Raw genomic sequence first — 14851 nt, 5'->3', positions numbered from 1 at the left:
AATAACTATTACTACAATGTTGTACATTTCACTAATAATGTTTGTGACTTACCAACGCGATGCGCTATATGTGCACGTGCATGATTCTACGAGCTAAATGTGCTCCACGATGTCAACGTTAGCGTGTCTATATTTAAATTATAATTACTTCTAAGCACAATGGAAAATGATTTCCGTCTTGCATACCTACCTTATTTATCTCAGATGAAACTTAGATTTAAATAATGTTTCTCTCTTAGGCATATATTATAAAAGGTTTTAAAACAACATTTCTGATTTCATTGGCAGATTTTCAACCGTCCATGGTATAAAGGTGATTTCCGGGTTGATTTAGGTTTTGCACTCATCCAATATTTGCCGTTGAGGGCGAAACATATATTTTGGGGTTTTTTTCACGGGCCACGCCTGTAGTTTAAACAAAATGAAATTATACTGCAAAAAACAAAAAAACAAAAAACAAACAAACAAAAAACAAAAAAACAAAAAACAAATGCATTATATTAAAAAATCATTGGAAGTATTTTGCAGTGAAAATTGTAAAATCAGTATATGGTATATGGCCGAATGGTACCAGAGTTGTTGAATTGCTGTTAGGTTTGAACAGATTGCGCGCTATCTGCATTGTACATCATCGCCATTGAGACCCGGGTGCTTTGGCCCATGTTGCAGGTCGTTTAAAACGTGTTTCTTATTAACGGCCCACTGATGATTGTCATTATTTGGTGTTTGATTTGAACTAAAATAATATATTGATTATACCAATTAAGCCTACTGCAATTATTTGAATAAACGCCCCTCCCCAAAAAAACATCACCTCCACCCTCTAATAAACGCTCCGCCACGTACATTTATACACACAATATTGTATTATAAAACAAACACAATTATACTTGTTGTTGAATAATTCATTAACTGCTATGTATATTTATTTACCAAGCATATTCATACAATTGTTTACTATTATCACTTCTTGATAATATCAAACACGGTATTGTACTTGTTTCTATCAAGGGGAATTTATTTTTATTATAAAATGTTAAGAAAGTAATATTGTTCCTATACAACTAACTCTCATAAGATTAATGTCGTGGTTTCAAACAAATAAAGAAGAATACACTTTGATTCTTTTCTTCAGTCCAATTTATTAATTCGTATTGTACTCCAGCATCAAATTATTATACAAATCATTTAAAGTACAAGAATTCAAGCCCTACACAATATTAATAAACAAATAACAACCACTGTATCTTACAGTCAATTATATAAATAAGTAATAATGTAATAATTCACAACACCAATCCAACAACGAACAATCACAATATAATAGTACCTCAAGTTATACTGTACAACACCAAACGTATGACACAGCATCAACTCGTTATAACTCCTGATCGAGCAAAACTAAGATAAATATTGTAAATGCAATTATAATTAATTAATTGTAAGCATGATTATAGTTAACATAATGGTAAATCAGTTGCTTATACATATATACAAGTTAAGCTTAGTACTTACAAAATAAGAACATAACAATTAGAGCTTGGACACAACAAACAAAAGAACCCGCACAGCCTTATATCAGAACTGTAACATAGCGAGAGCCTGAAACACAACAAACAAAAGACCCGCTCTGCTTACGCACGGCCTTATATCACACAGTGTCGCCTGTATTCCAATTTCAGAATGACTACGTAGCGCCCTCAATACTCAATAACTTCCATATCATTACATTAATTTTAAATAAAATTAATATTAAATTTACAGACAATTCTTAATTACAATAAACACGCAATTCAAATTCAATTTAACTTTCATTTAAGACAAACTGTTCATATTCGTGAAAGAAATGAAATACATTGAGTCCAAGATAGATATCAGAAAAGGAAAGTTACTAGAGTTCTAATACATATTGGCAATACCTACTATGCAGGGTGACGTAAAGCGGTTAATTACATAAGTATTAGAGAAATCAACAACAAAGATTCAATAACCATCTGACAACGGACAAAAGAAATGCTTCTCTGTTACTTGCAAATCTAAAGTCGACTCGACTAAATCCTTATTTCCATTATTTAGTAAAACAAAGAAAACAACGATCTATCTATCTATCTATCTATACGGTCTATTAAAGATTATCTGATTTTCCAACACATGTGTAAACACCTATGCCTACATCCGATGTAGGTGTTTACGTCTGCGATAGCCAATGATTACTTAACTTCAAATATTAACATAGAGGCATTAGCCATGAATATAATTCTAAGAGGGTAAATTCCCGAGTGTTTCTTCTCATGATTTCATATTTTTATTTGTGTAACTAAATTTATACAGCATTTTTTATTATTGTTTTGGCCTGCATCAGTCATTAATAGACTATGCATACGACGTCTGTAGTGGCAGCAGTGTCATTTTATTCTTACATTTATCTGAGTGATGACTAAGCCATGACTGTTTAAAGTACCTTGATTGGTCCTAACATTGATCAAGGGCTTCTCTCGTGTAGTGCCCGTGTGGAGCCGTTAAATGTGCAAAAATTCACATTTGTGCAAACAACCACATTTGTGCTAACATTGTACCTTCAAATGTGCAAACAACCACATTTGTGCAAACATTTTACCTTCAAATGTGCAAACAACCACATTTGTGCAAACGCCGTTAAATGTAAAAACGGTCAGTTTTGACGTTAAATGTGCCAAAGGTATTCTACAAATGTGCAAATCATTTCTTCAGTCAATCAAAATCTGTGTAGTTTTCTCATATCATCTAAAAACACACAGAAATGTTCTTTACAGAAATATCTTTAAAACCGCTTCGAAATAAAGCTAATATATAAAGCACAATATAAGTATCAAAATTGTATTTTTAGTCGCGTGCAAACTCTATAGCTCACTATGTCGGTCGGTCGGTTGGTCGGTCGGTAAATACTAAACTAAAATTTGCGCACGCGACTGCAGCCAATTTTTGGGTGGCCGCTTAAGGGAGGTAATTTACCATACAAACAATCTGATGTACATGTGTTGTAAACAAATTTTCTGCGGCCGCTCACATGAGATAGCTGCTTCCAGGAAGTCCACTAATTAGATGAAGAACAAACGGGCTTTTGAAACTACGGGAGGTGACCACTCACAAATATTCAACTGTAATACTATAATATTAAAACTCTGAATTTTTAAATCATCGTATATGGCAAATGACCATATTAAGGTGACTAACATATGATGTTTCATTATATCATTATTGTGAAGTTACACCAACCATATGTACTACATTATTATGATTCTGTACGTTTTCAGGAGTTCACATGCTTTGTCGTGTCAAAAAAACGCTCTAAATTACAAATGTTACACAACACTATTATGTGCACAAATACACTGGGTTGGTTCTGGGTACACTATGTGTTTACTAATAAACAATTATTAACAGTATTGTCTCTATCAAAGCAGGTGAAAACAATTGAAAACAATTGAAAACAATGCAGACATTTTATAACGTAAAATCACCTACAATATGAAATTAATACGGTACCCACTCATCTGAAGATTGTAAATAAATCACTAGTGATCTTAAATGGCACGACCAATAAAGGGTAAGGGTATAAACATGGCACACAAGGACACGTTTGAACTCAAACGAGCAGAGCAGATCTCAAACAGATCTCAATTTGAATCATTAGATACTTTACTAAGAAAACACATTCGATTTTACAAGACCCACCTATCGCATGCACTATTTTTGAAGTTCAATGAAGCGGTCCATCACCCCTCGTGCAAATAGATTTCGTAATAGTTTTAACATCTGCCTTTAGAACACTGAATGTTAGAGAATGATGTTTTTTTAATGGTGACTTTTCTGTTCTGTATTGTGTTGTTCTGTACGAGCTACATTATTTATTTTATGCAAATGATACATTAAATGGATATGAATCGATATATCAATTTGATTTAGTAAAACATCTTTAAAAAAAAAATAAATAAAAAAAAAAATATTCTAGCCCAGTAACTCTAAAACAAAACCAATACCTAAATGAACCAACTCACATTGCGGGTCAATGTATATCATTTCATACTTTGTATCAAGGATTACTGTATTGTCGAGAACTGCACGGTTGTACCCCTCACATGGCTCGGAACACCGCTACCTTGTCAAGGTTAATCTTGACATTGGGCAGTTAGATCAACCAATGATAGTTTAAAAGTCGCGGTAATTTAAACTCCGGGACCTGGAAACCTCCAAGCAAGAGCTCACCAAGACCTATATTTTTCAAATTAATGATCCCGAAACTTAACTCAAGAAATAACAACAATAGGGTCGATTCCTGATAAACTGTCTTGAAAAAAAACATCGCATATAATAACTATCTGTAAACTCCCTTTGTACTGTCGCACTTTGTAATAATCGTCACATAATACTTTGTAATACCTGTCGTGCGCACATGGTGACAAAACTGTCACACTTTGTAATAACTGCTGTCGCACTTTGTAATAACTGATGTCGAACTTTGTAATAACTGCTGTCGCACTTTGTAATAACTGCTGTCGCACTTTGTAATATTTTTTTTAATTATTTCAATTACAAAAAAACAACAATGCGCCACCATCTGTAGCAACAAGACAAAAAAAATGGTTTCTTTCTTTCTTTCATCTCATCTCAATAAATAACATTAAAAATACATCAATAATATATAAAATCACCTTAAATATTAATATACATCAAAAAAGCAAATAAAAATGGCGGGATTAATGAAGTCTGACGATGCACGGGAAAACACATAAAGTCTCAACAACAAAAAACAAAACAAAACACAATCAAACAAACATTTATACATATCATGGTAGTTAAAAGGTAGACTATACTCCTAATTTTTTCATTTAGGTTGTATGCATATTATCATTTTCAAATCAACATTTGTTTCTATTTCAATATTTCTTTTAACAATGTCTTTAAATTTATTAAAATACAGTGGGTCTTCTTTAATGTTACAGTTGAATATACTTTTTTAGCTATTAAAATAAGTGTATTTAATTCATCGAAAATATGACATATTCCGATACCAAAACATATATTAACATTGTTTAAAAATAAATCGTAGTCGATGTGTTTCTTTTAACATAACCCTTAAACAACTTCCAGAACAATTGTTTTGTTTGATTATATTTTCATTAAATTTATGAATTAATAATAATTATTGCAATGTTATTACGCGTTTCACTAATATTTTTGTGATTCGGCTTAACACCACGATGCGCTATATGCGCACGTTCATGATACTACGAGCTAATGTTTTCCATGAGGTAAATGTTAGCGTATTTATAATAACTAGATTCGTTTGCTTTTTGCTCTCTCACCTTCCAGTGAGTGAATATGAATGGTTCTCGATAACATGACCAGGCTCATGGAAACCAGAGACCAGGGCAAGACGCATATGACTACTGCATTATGCATGTTTTTGGTGACGTTTCATGAGGTGTCCCCTACATATGTACAAAACCCAACATATAACGACCCGGGTAATATACCTAGTGTTATTATTTGGAGGCAACAAAGTTGAGATTGGTAACAGAAATGCTACTTAGGACTTTTGTTGTGAAATTTCAGTTACGTCTTGATGTAGTAAGAATGTTAAAATAACACGACGGGTTTTTCTTGGGCATAGTATAATCAGCGAAAGTCTATTTTAACCAAATATACTGTAAGTTAAATGATCAGGAATTAGATTATGTTAATTTTCAAAGGGATTTGGGGAGTTTTGATTGATAGTAAGTTAAATTGTTGTTTTTCGATGGAGAATTAACATCATTGTACCGTTCAGTCGTGCAACCCCCCCCCCCCCCCACCCGGAATACTGTTCAGTCATTTTTAATTCAATTTCTTTTACACAAACTCGGCGTATTTCTAATGTTCAGAACAAATTTATTACATTCCTTACTCGCACTTGTCCTAATTATAATGTTACTCTTATTTCTCTCGAAAATCGGGTTGTTTTTGATATGGTATTTTTGTACAACTTTTCATATAGAGAGAGAGAAAGAGGGCGACAAAGTAGTGTGTGTATCATGCTGGCTGAGATCTTTTAAAAAGTCAAGAATTTGCATTTGTTTTACCTGGTAAAGTGAGGTATTTTGGTTTTCTAGGGTTGCTAACTTCTCTCATACTACATATTCATAACTTTACTTTCAATGGCAAACAGAAATATTCCGAAAAAAACTGCCGAGAAAGCTAGGCCTCAACAGCGGGGGCTTAGTAGTGAATCAGTGATGCAGTGCTCTGCTGAAAAAGGTGGTGTTGCAGGGGCCCATGGTGGGATAGGCCTAGGCCTAGAAGAGGCTGACAATTTTGGAAAGGCTATTTTTGTATGTGAAGGTAACGCAAACCAACCATGTGGGAAGGTGTTGATTGAAGGAAAGGATAACAGTATTGCTTGTGATGCCTGTGAAAAATGGTATCATATTAAATGCCAAAAGATTTCTAAAGCTCAGTATACCGCTTTCAGCGAGGAAGATTCTCCCCCATTTATTTGCATTTCTTGTAGAGGAAATGAAGGCTCAATTGCTAAGTTGTTCAGGGGCTCGCACATTTTAAATACACTAGAAGAGCGCTTTGCATCCATCGACTTATCCCTTAATGATGTAACGAGGCGTGTATGTCAGTTAGAAGAGAAGACTGATTTTAAAGATAGTGAGGAGTTTAATTCCGCTGTTGACGAAAAACTAAACGATTTTAAAATTGAAATCGATGCTCAACAAGCGAGGAAGCCGAACCTCATTATCCAGGGTCTTAAAGAATCAAATAAGTTAACATCAGACGAAAAGAAAGCAGATGATATTGAAATTGTTAAACGGATGGCTTTGGTTGCCTGCGTTGGTAACGTTGATATTAAGACAGCTTTTCGGATTCATGATAATAACCCAAATACAAATTCTACTAAACCGAGACTACTTAAAGTTGTATTTACTGATGAAGCTACCAAGCTTAGTTTGTTGTCTGGTCAGGCAAGAAATAAATTACAAAAATCTGCCGACTTTCATAATGTATTAATGTTTCCTGATCGAACCCTTAAGGAGAGAAAGGCTAGAAAACAACTCGTAGAAATGAGGAACCAAAAAAACTGGGAGCTCGAAAGTCGCGGGATAAAAGAAAAACGATGGATAATAAGAAACGGGTTACTGAAGGAAATCAAAGTAGACGAAAATCACCAGGGTCAAACACAGACAGGCCAACGGCAAAAACCAAACCAAGCGAATTAAAAAATCTTACATGCCTGTATACAAATTTAGATGGTTTATCGAACAAAAGAAACCTTTTCAGTTCATTGGTTGTGAAAGAAAACCCCCATCTTATTTTTGTTACTGAGACAAAGTTGGAAGAGAGTCACGATACAATTACTTATTTTGATACTAATATTTATTTAGTTTATAGAAGAGATAGCATTCCAAGTGATGGAGGTGGTGGCGTCCTAATCCTGGTGCGCAAGGATATTGTTTCTGAAATTGTAATTGACGAAGTCTGGATTGATATAGAAGTGATAACTTGTCTATTGAAATATGGAGAGAAATCTGCTCTTATCGCTTGTGTCTACCGTAGCCCTAGCTCTCGAGGTGAATACAACCAGATGATCAGGGATACGCTGTTGAAATTTAATTCATACAAAACTGACCAGATTTTAATTTGCGGAGATTTCAATATTAAAGATATAGACTGGGATACTCTTTCTACTAGACGCGGCGAATTGAGTGAACAGCAGAAACTTTTAGATGTAGTAAATGACTCGTTCTTGACGCAACATGTGACACAATTTACACGTGTAAGAGGAGACGACGAGCCTTCATTACTTGATTTAATTTTTAGTAAACATGAACTTGATGTTGATATTTTACGTTATGATGCTCCAGTCGGGAAAAGCGACCATGCCGTTATAATTTTTCATTTTGTATTAGATTGTTTTGTTGATCAAAGCGCAGAAGAATATACTAAATTTAATTTTTTTAAAGGTGATTTCACTACAATGAATGCCCAACTCGCTGATGTTGATTGGGAAAGCTTGTTTGAAACCAAATCTGTCCAAGAAATGTGGGACATTTTTCACAATAAGATTAACTTTTTGATTTCTGATTGTGTTCCGAAAAACATTGTAAACACAAATCTCCGCCCAAGTAAACAGAAATGGATGACAAAATTTGCACTAAATAAAGTTCAAATGAAGGAGGATGCATGGCAACGTTACAGACGTCATAGGTCTAACAAAAGACATACATATTACTGTAAGGCCAGAAATGATGCTACTTCGGCAGTAAGAATGGCTAAAGCTAATTTCGAGAAGGATGTCGCACTAAATGCTAAGAGAAATCCGAGGGCATTTTATAGCTATGTTCGTAGTCAAACTTCAATTAAGAAAGGGGTATCCAAACTAAAAAAACAGGATGGATCTTTTTCTTCCACCAATCAGGAAGCAAGTGAATTAATGATAATCGTAATATTCCAAACATGGCTTCTGTTTTTCATGGACATCCTTTGACCAATGTGGACTTTACACTTGATGACGTTAAAATGCATATTAAAAATCTTCGTGATTCATCATCCCCTGGACCTGATGGCATCCACCCTAAAGTGTTGATTGAATGTTGTGACCACATATCCCCTCCACTGTTATTACTGTTCAGAAAGTCGTTAGCAACAGGTGAAATACCAGCTGCCTGGAAAGACGCAACCATTACACCAATTTTCAAAAATGGCAGCAAGTCTGATCCTCTAAATTACCGCCCTGTTAGTTTAACTTCAGTTATCTGCAAGATTTTAGAAAAAATCATAACTAACACAATTATGATCCATCTCGAAACTAAAAATACACTCACCAAACATCAACATGGTTTTCGTACTAATCGTTCTTGTTTAACACAATTGCTTGAATTTTTCCGCGATGTAGAAAATGCTCTCGCCGACAGACATCCCGTTGATGTTATATACTTGGACTGCCGTAAGGCCTTCGACACAGTTCCGCACATTAGGCTGAAAATTAAATTGCGAGCTTATGGCATTCAAGGTAATATTCTAAGTTGGATAAGTGGATTTTTAGAAAATAGACGTCAATGTGTTTCAATCAAAGGTTCGGTTTCAAGTTGGTTACCTGTGTTCAGTGGCGTGCCTCAAGGCACAGTTATTGGTCCGGCTTTATTTTTAGTCTACATCAACGATCTACTTGATAATATTGAATCAGATGGTAAACTATTTGCAGACGATGCTAAGATTTATCGTAAGATTGATTCAGTAAACGACCGAGATGCCCTGCAGAATGATTTGAGTAAACTTGAGCAGTGGAGTAAGAAGTGGCTACTGGAGTTTAGTAAATCTAAATGTAAAGTAATGCACATTGGAAATCGAAATCCAAAACACACTTATTCAATTGATGGTACAGTTCTTGATACAACCTCTGCTGAGAAAGACCTCGGAGTCTATGTAACGTCTGACTTTAATTTTAAAGTGTCGACACAAGTTTCCAAAGTTGCAGCCAAAGCCAATTCAATTGTAGGCCGAATACGGAAATCCTTTACATATATGGATAAACAGATGTTCATGTCGCTTTATACTTCTCTTGTGCGTCGGGTTATGGAGTATGCAGTTCAAGCCTGGTCACCATATCTACAACAAGACATCAATAAACTTGAGAAAATCCAACAACGAGCTACAAAACTTGTACCAGAACTCAGAAACTTGCCCTATGAAGAGTGCAGGATACAGCTAGGTTTACCAACTTTACTGGAAAGAAGGGAACGCGGAGACCTCATCAAAGTTTTTAAATTTTTGAATGGTTACGAAAATATAGATCGCCACTCCTTTTTTAAATTAGCATCTGAAGTTGGTCCAAATATCACTCGAGGCTCAACTTTTAAATTAAGGAAACCTAGATGGAACTCAACTAAACGGAATAATTTTTTTGACACTAGAGTAATTAACAAGTGGAACTCGCTGCCCGAATCTGTTGTCAATAGCAAGAGTGTAAATTCATTCAAAAACAAGCTTGACAAATACACACACATACACACATATGAGAGAAGAGGCTCCCTACGAGTTTAAAAAAAAAACTCATTGCCTCTTAACTTTACTAAAGGTAAGAATTACTAAAGGTAAGAATCTTTCAATTCTGTTTATTATTGTCCTCTTGTTGCTTTGTTTAAGTGGAATATACCAACTCGTACTCGCAGTAAGTGTTTGCTTCACGTTCCTTGTGGTCGTGTTGAATGCAAAAAACAGGTATTTTCAGCGGTTACCTAACACATTTAATAGTGTGCTTTTTACTTGTTTGGATATTGATTTATTTTATGATAGTTTAAATGTATTTAAGGGTAACATTGTTAAATCTCTATAATGTTCCGATTTTTGTTTATGTTATTGTTGCATATTTGAATGTATTATTATAGTTTATTATGTTTACATTCAACCTGTTAGTGGCGGTTTCATCGTAGTTGGTTGTCAACTGAATACAATAAAATATAAAATATAGGTATTAACAGGGAAAAATAAAACTACAATGTTTGACAATCCGCCAATTAAATGTTTATTGTATGCGATTTGACCCACCACAGAACTGAACCTACTGTTACCGAGAATGAATATGATAATACGCGAAATGTCATTTATCATTGATTATGTCTACTGTCCACACCCATCATAGGAATATAATTTTAAAAGTTAAAGGAATTGATAATGTGTTACATGAAACGTATAATAATATAGGAGGGATACGTCAATTGAGGTCATGAATCACTAAAGACCAGAAGCAAACTGGAAAGGCTGATATGACTGGGATAAAGAGAATAGCCTACGAAATAAAATATATTCAATTGAATGTTCTTATAGCCGATCGTTGAACAAAACGATAATCTGTAATTTAACGGCAAAATCAACCAATGTCTTTTTTCCGAAATTGTACCCTAGAAATAAAATATTTAGAAAAATTGAACAGTCCTGAATTTAAAATCCCTGTTAGAAAAATTAATAATCTACAGAATACGATATTAAGATACAAAATTCGGTGGTTGGGATGCAGCTCCGACTATTCAAACTAAAGGTACCACTATTTGTTCCATCGAAAACTAGCGAAACCGCCATTTTGTAAACACATCGTCATCGTGTTTATGAATTTATTTATATCGAACGATATACACGATGTTTATAATTGTCCGCGTATAAGAATTCATATAAATAAATACATTCCAATACAACGTATATTATTACTTGTTTATTTATCACAGTATACATTTTAGTTGAGGAATATTTATCATAACTATTATAATAGCTTTTATACGAGTCCGAGGCCTAGCCCTATTAGCGAGCGATTGTTCCAGGGGCGGAAAGTCACTTAGTGACGTTGTGATCGGCCGCGTCGGGCCTAGCTAATATTAATAATAATATTATGACCTAAAATAAGCGGCTAACAAGAACTGTTATATACTTGCTTACAATTGTTTTGTTATTGATGAACAAACAAGCAATTAGATTGAATAACAAATTATTTATTCATTTTTTTTGGGTAAAAACATGTACAAACTAGTACTGTATAATATAAATTAATAGTAATATTAAACTAAAATACAGTATTAATCAAATATAAAATAGGCCTAACATACAATAAATATTCAATTTTTAAGGTCTACCACATGACAATAACATAATTTACAGAATAATAATATAGTGTAGTAGGTTTGCATTCAACATAAATATTTGTATTGTAATTCATCTAAATCCTCTGCAACATACATATATTTGTAATTCAACATTTTGTTTTAAATAATTAAATTATAGTTTGGGTATGAAGACAATAGAGAGCTTTCGCTATCTCGATCGGGAACGAGCCGCCGAGAAAGTAAGGGTTTTTTGTGTATGACGTCATTAGTTTATGTGAAATTTTAATTAACTAATGCTCGTAGCCCGAGATACAGGAGCTGGTTCTCGTCTGCAAAATCGAGAAATACACGACGTCGCGACATGGTGAGTTAAACTTTTGAACAATAGCAAAAAGCGTTTCATGTACTTTTCCTGATATAAGTTATTAAAATAAGAATTAGACTCATCTCAACACTAATCTAAATTATATATTTGTGAACTTTCTGTAGGCCTAGGCCTAGTCAGAAAACATTTAGTTTAGGCCTAGCCTACGCCTAGAGGAGGAGGCGGCCTAAACTAGTTTTTAGGCGGTGTAGGTGCCAGGCAGGGCCTCCGATCCTACTTACTAATACTACTAGGCCTAGGCTAGTCACATAGCTTGTATAATTTATTAAACAGCTAGGGCCTAACTTAAACTAGGCCTACTTAGCTGTAAAAATATTATATTCTCCACCAAAATATTTACAATTTTATTTAACAGGAGCTGTTAAATTAAAGAGCTTGGACTGGGTCAGAAAGAAAATAGGTAAGTCGTCATTTATGATTTAAAATGATCAATTATTCGATCGATTATCGATTATTTTCGTTATGGAGCTTTTCTGTATAATATTAATAATGAGTGTTAAAAACACTGAATGGTCTATATTATTAATTATGAAAATGAAAATAGTTGAAATCATATAACTTTTATTTCTTTATAGCAAAAAAACCATAAGGTATTGCGCAGCAACGGACATAATGCTGCTGAAGGAGGTCCTGTCACTAAACCCTTATGAAAATGGAGAAAAATGGAACGATGTAGCTTCAAATTTCAATGTTGCCCTCAAGGTGTTTCGTTCATCCACCTTGCAGGTAAACACGAGATCAGTTAAAGAGAGGGTTGAAAAGCTCTTGAGGATATTTAAGTCGCAGCAGTTAGAATCACTAAGAAAGTAAGTGTATTTATGAATTCTTCATAGTTAACATAACTATTTGGAAACATAAAGTAAAAATGAGGTATGTAAGCTTTTCTAATGTCTACAAAATAAGGACATCTGCATAAAAAAAGGTAATAATACTTTTCACCCGCTGTGCTAAATAAATAATATGTATGTATAAAGTTTTCATTAACCTGCTTTTAAATTACCAGAAATTCAATGTAATTTTTCAGATCGTGATGTGCTGAAAAATATTCAGAGAGAGAACAGCTGTTAACAGAACTAACTACCCTGAAGGATGAGAGCCACAAATCAAGCAAAATACTCAATCAGAGGTGTTGTTTGAATCAGGTTTAGAAATTAGAAAAAGAGCATTGGAAACATTGGGTCCAGTAAATAGAGGTTAGTATACTCTATATATATAAAGTAAGTTAAAGTAATTATAAACTTTAACTCTTTGAAAACAAGCATGAACATTTTACCCTGGGTGATGACACAGCAATGATTACCAAAATCATTATGTAAAATCTCATTCAGTGAAAAAAAAAATCTATTTGATTGGTTCCATATTTTATATTCTAAAATATATCATGACAAATTATGTCATAAAACTGAAAACCCAGACTTTTTTCCAAAACATCTTCAGAAAGGGTTAATACTTTCAACATTTTTAATGGTGTTATACTGTACTTTGTTTTTATATTTTATGGCAGATAAAACCAGTGAAAAAAAAAAGATGAAGACAAATTCACTTCATAATTACACAACTATGAAGAATAGAGAACTGGATCTTAAGGAAAGGGAGTTGGAGGTTAGAAGGCAAGAGCTGCAGTTGCAGAGGGAGGAGGCGTTTTTCAGAAGAGAGAGAGAAAAAGAAGAGAGGGACGCTCTAATAGAGTGTTTGAAGGCATTTGCCAATAAATAATTTATTTATTCTCACTATCTATATATAAATTTACGTAAGTGCAAAACTCGGTAAATCGCGTGTTATTTCTAGAATGTTTACTCGATGGTATATAAAGTTGGTTAGAATCTCGGTAGTGATTTTAACCACCTGATGTAACCCTGTTTACTAATTAAATTTAGTTAGATAATTAGTTATTGATGATTAAAACGAATTTAGGTTCAACGATTTGCCCCAAATAGGGTGTTTTCCGATCTTTGTATACACTGTCTAATGGATGTTCTCATGAAAAAATACCTGCACACAATTCCTATCTCCTCCTACAATAATTGTTTTTAATAGCTGAAAACCGGTTGAACAGCTCGAGTACAGTATCATAATGTTGAAGACAGGCCGATTTTCTTTTAAAAAAATACTATTTTGATAGATTTAATATACGTTTATACAAATGTATTGATTTGCGATGAATGGAACATTCCAATCTATCAGACTCCCAGTTTGTAGATAAATTTATGAGCCCATGGTTTAACACAAGTAGGTAAATTTATGGGCCCTGAAGAATAAAACTTACATATAATATTGCAATACTTTGACAATATTGTAAAATACTGTACATATTAATCATTTTGTTTGGCATTTGAATCAAAATTGTCTTACTGTGAATACAGGGACAGTTTTAAAAAAGTATTGTAAATCGTACTTCTTTACTGTGTTTAGTGGTATATTATTGATAGGCCTATAAAACATTTAATATCAAAACAATATTTCGTTACTAAGTGGATAGTAATGTTATATACAATCTAATTAAATATGAAATTTAGCATAGTAGACTGTTTATAAATATAGTAATTGAAAAGTAATTTTGACCTATGGTAGTAGTAGTGCAATAAATACATATATTTGCAATTGATAATTATGTTGAGGATCTATTATAGTTTTCAATTAAGCGTTGCCCAAATACTCCTCGAGTGTTGGGGGTTCGACTTCAAAAAATGATCCAGTTACTGACCCATACAAACAAGTATGACAATTGGTTAGCAAACCAGCCACAATATAGTATTTTGCCACTGGTTGTAAAAACACCTTAAGGTCTTTCTTGAAGTCCACAAAAGCCCAGTTCTGTAGCATCTTTCCAAATACCCACTCCACACAA

The 14851-nt window shown here is 33.7% G+C and overlaps 1 long non-coding RNA gene across 1 annotated transcript; it reads left to right on the top strand.

The window, feature by feature from the left end:
* The first annotated feature begins 11844 nt into the window (after window positions 1-11844).
* Window positions 11845-14640, top strand: LOC140048814 (uncharacterized). The gene is made up of 3 exons (XR_011845149.1): window positions 11845-11982; window positions 12359-12403; window positions 13508-14640. It is a non-coding gene; the product is annotated as an uncharacterized lncRNA (long non-coding RNA).
* The last annotated feature ends 211 nt before the right edge of the window (window positions 14641-14851 follow it).

Source organism: Antedon mediterranea, chromosome 5 (assembly GCF_964355755.1).
Source record: "Antedon mediterranea chromosome 5, ecAntMedi1.1, whole genome shotgun sequence".
Classification (NCBI taxonomy): domain Eukaryota; kingdom Metazoa; phylum Echinodermata; class Crinoidea; order Comatulida; family Antedonidae; genus Antedon; species Antedon mediterranea.
Note: the sequence above shows the minus strand (reverse complement) of the source record. Positions and strands in the feature narration are given on the sequence as shown.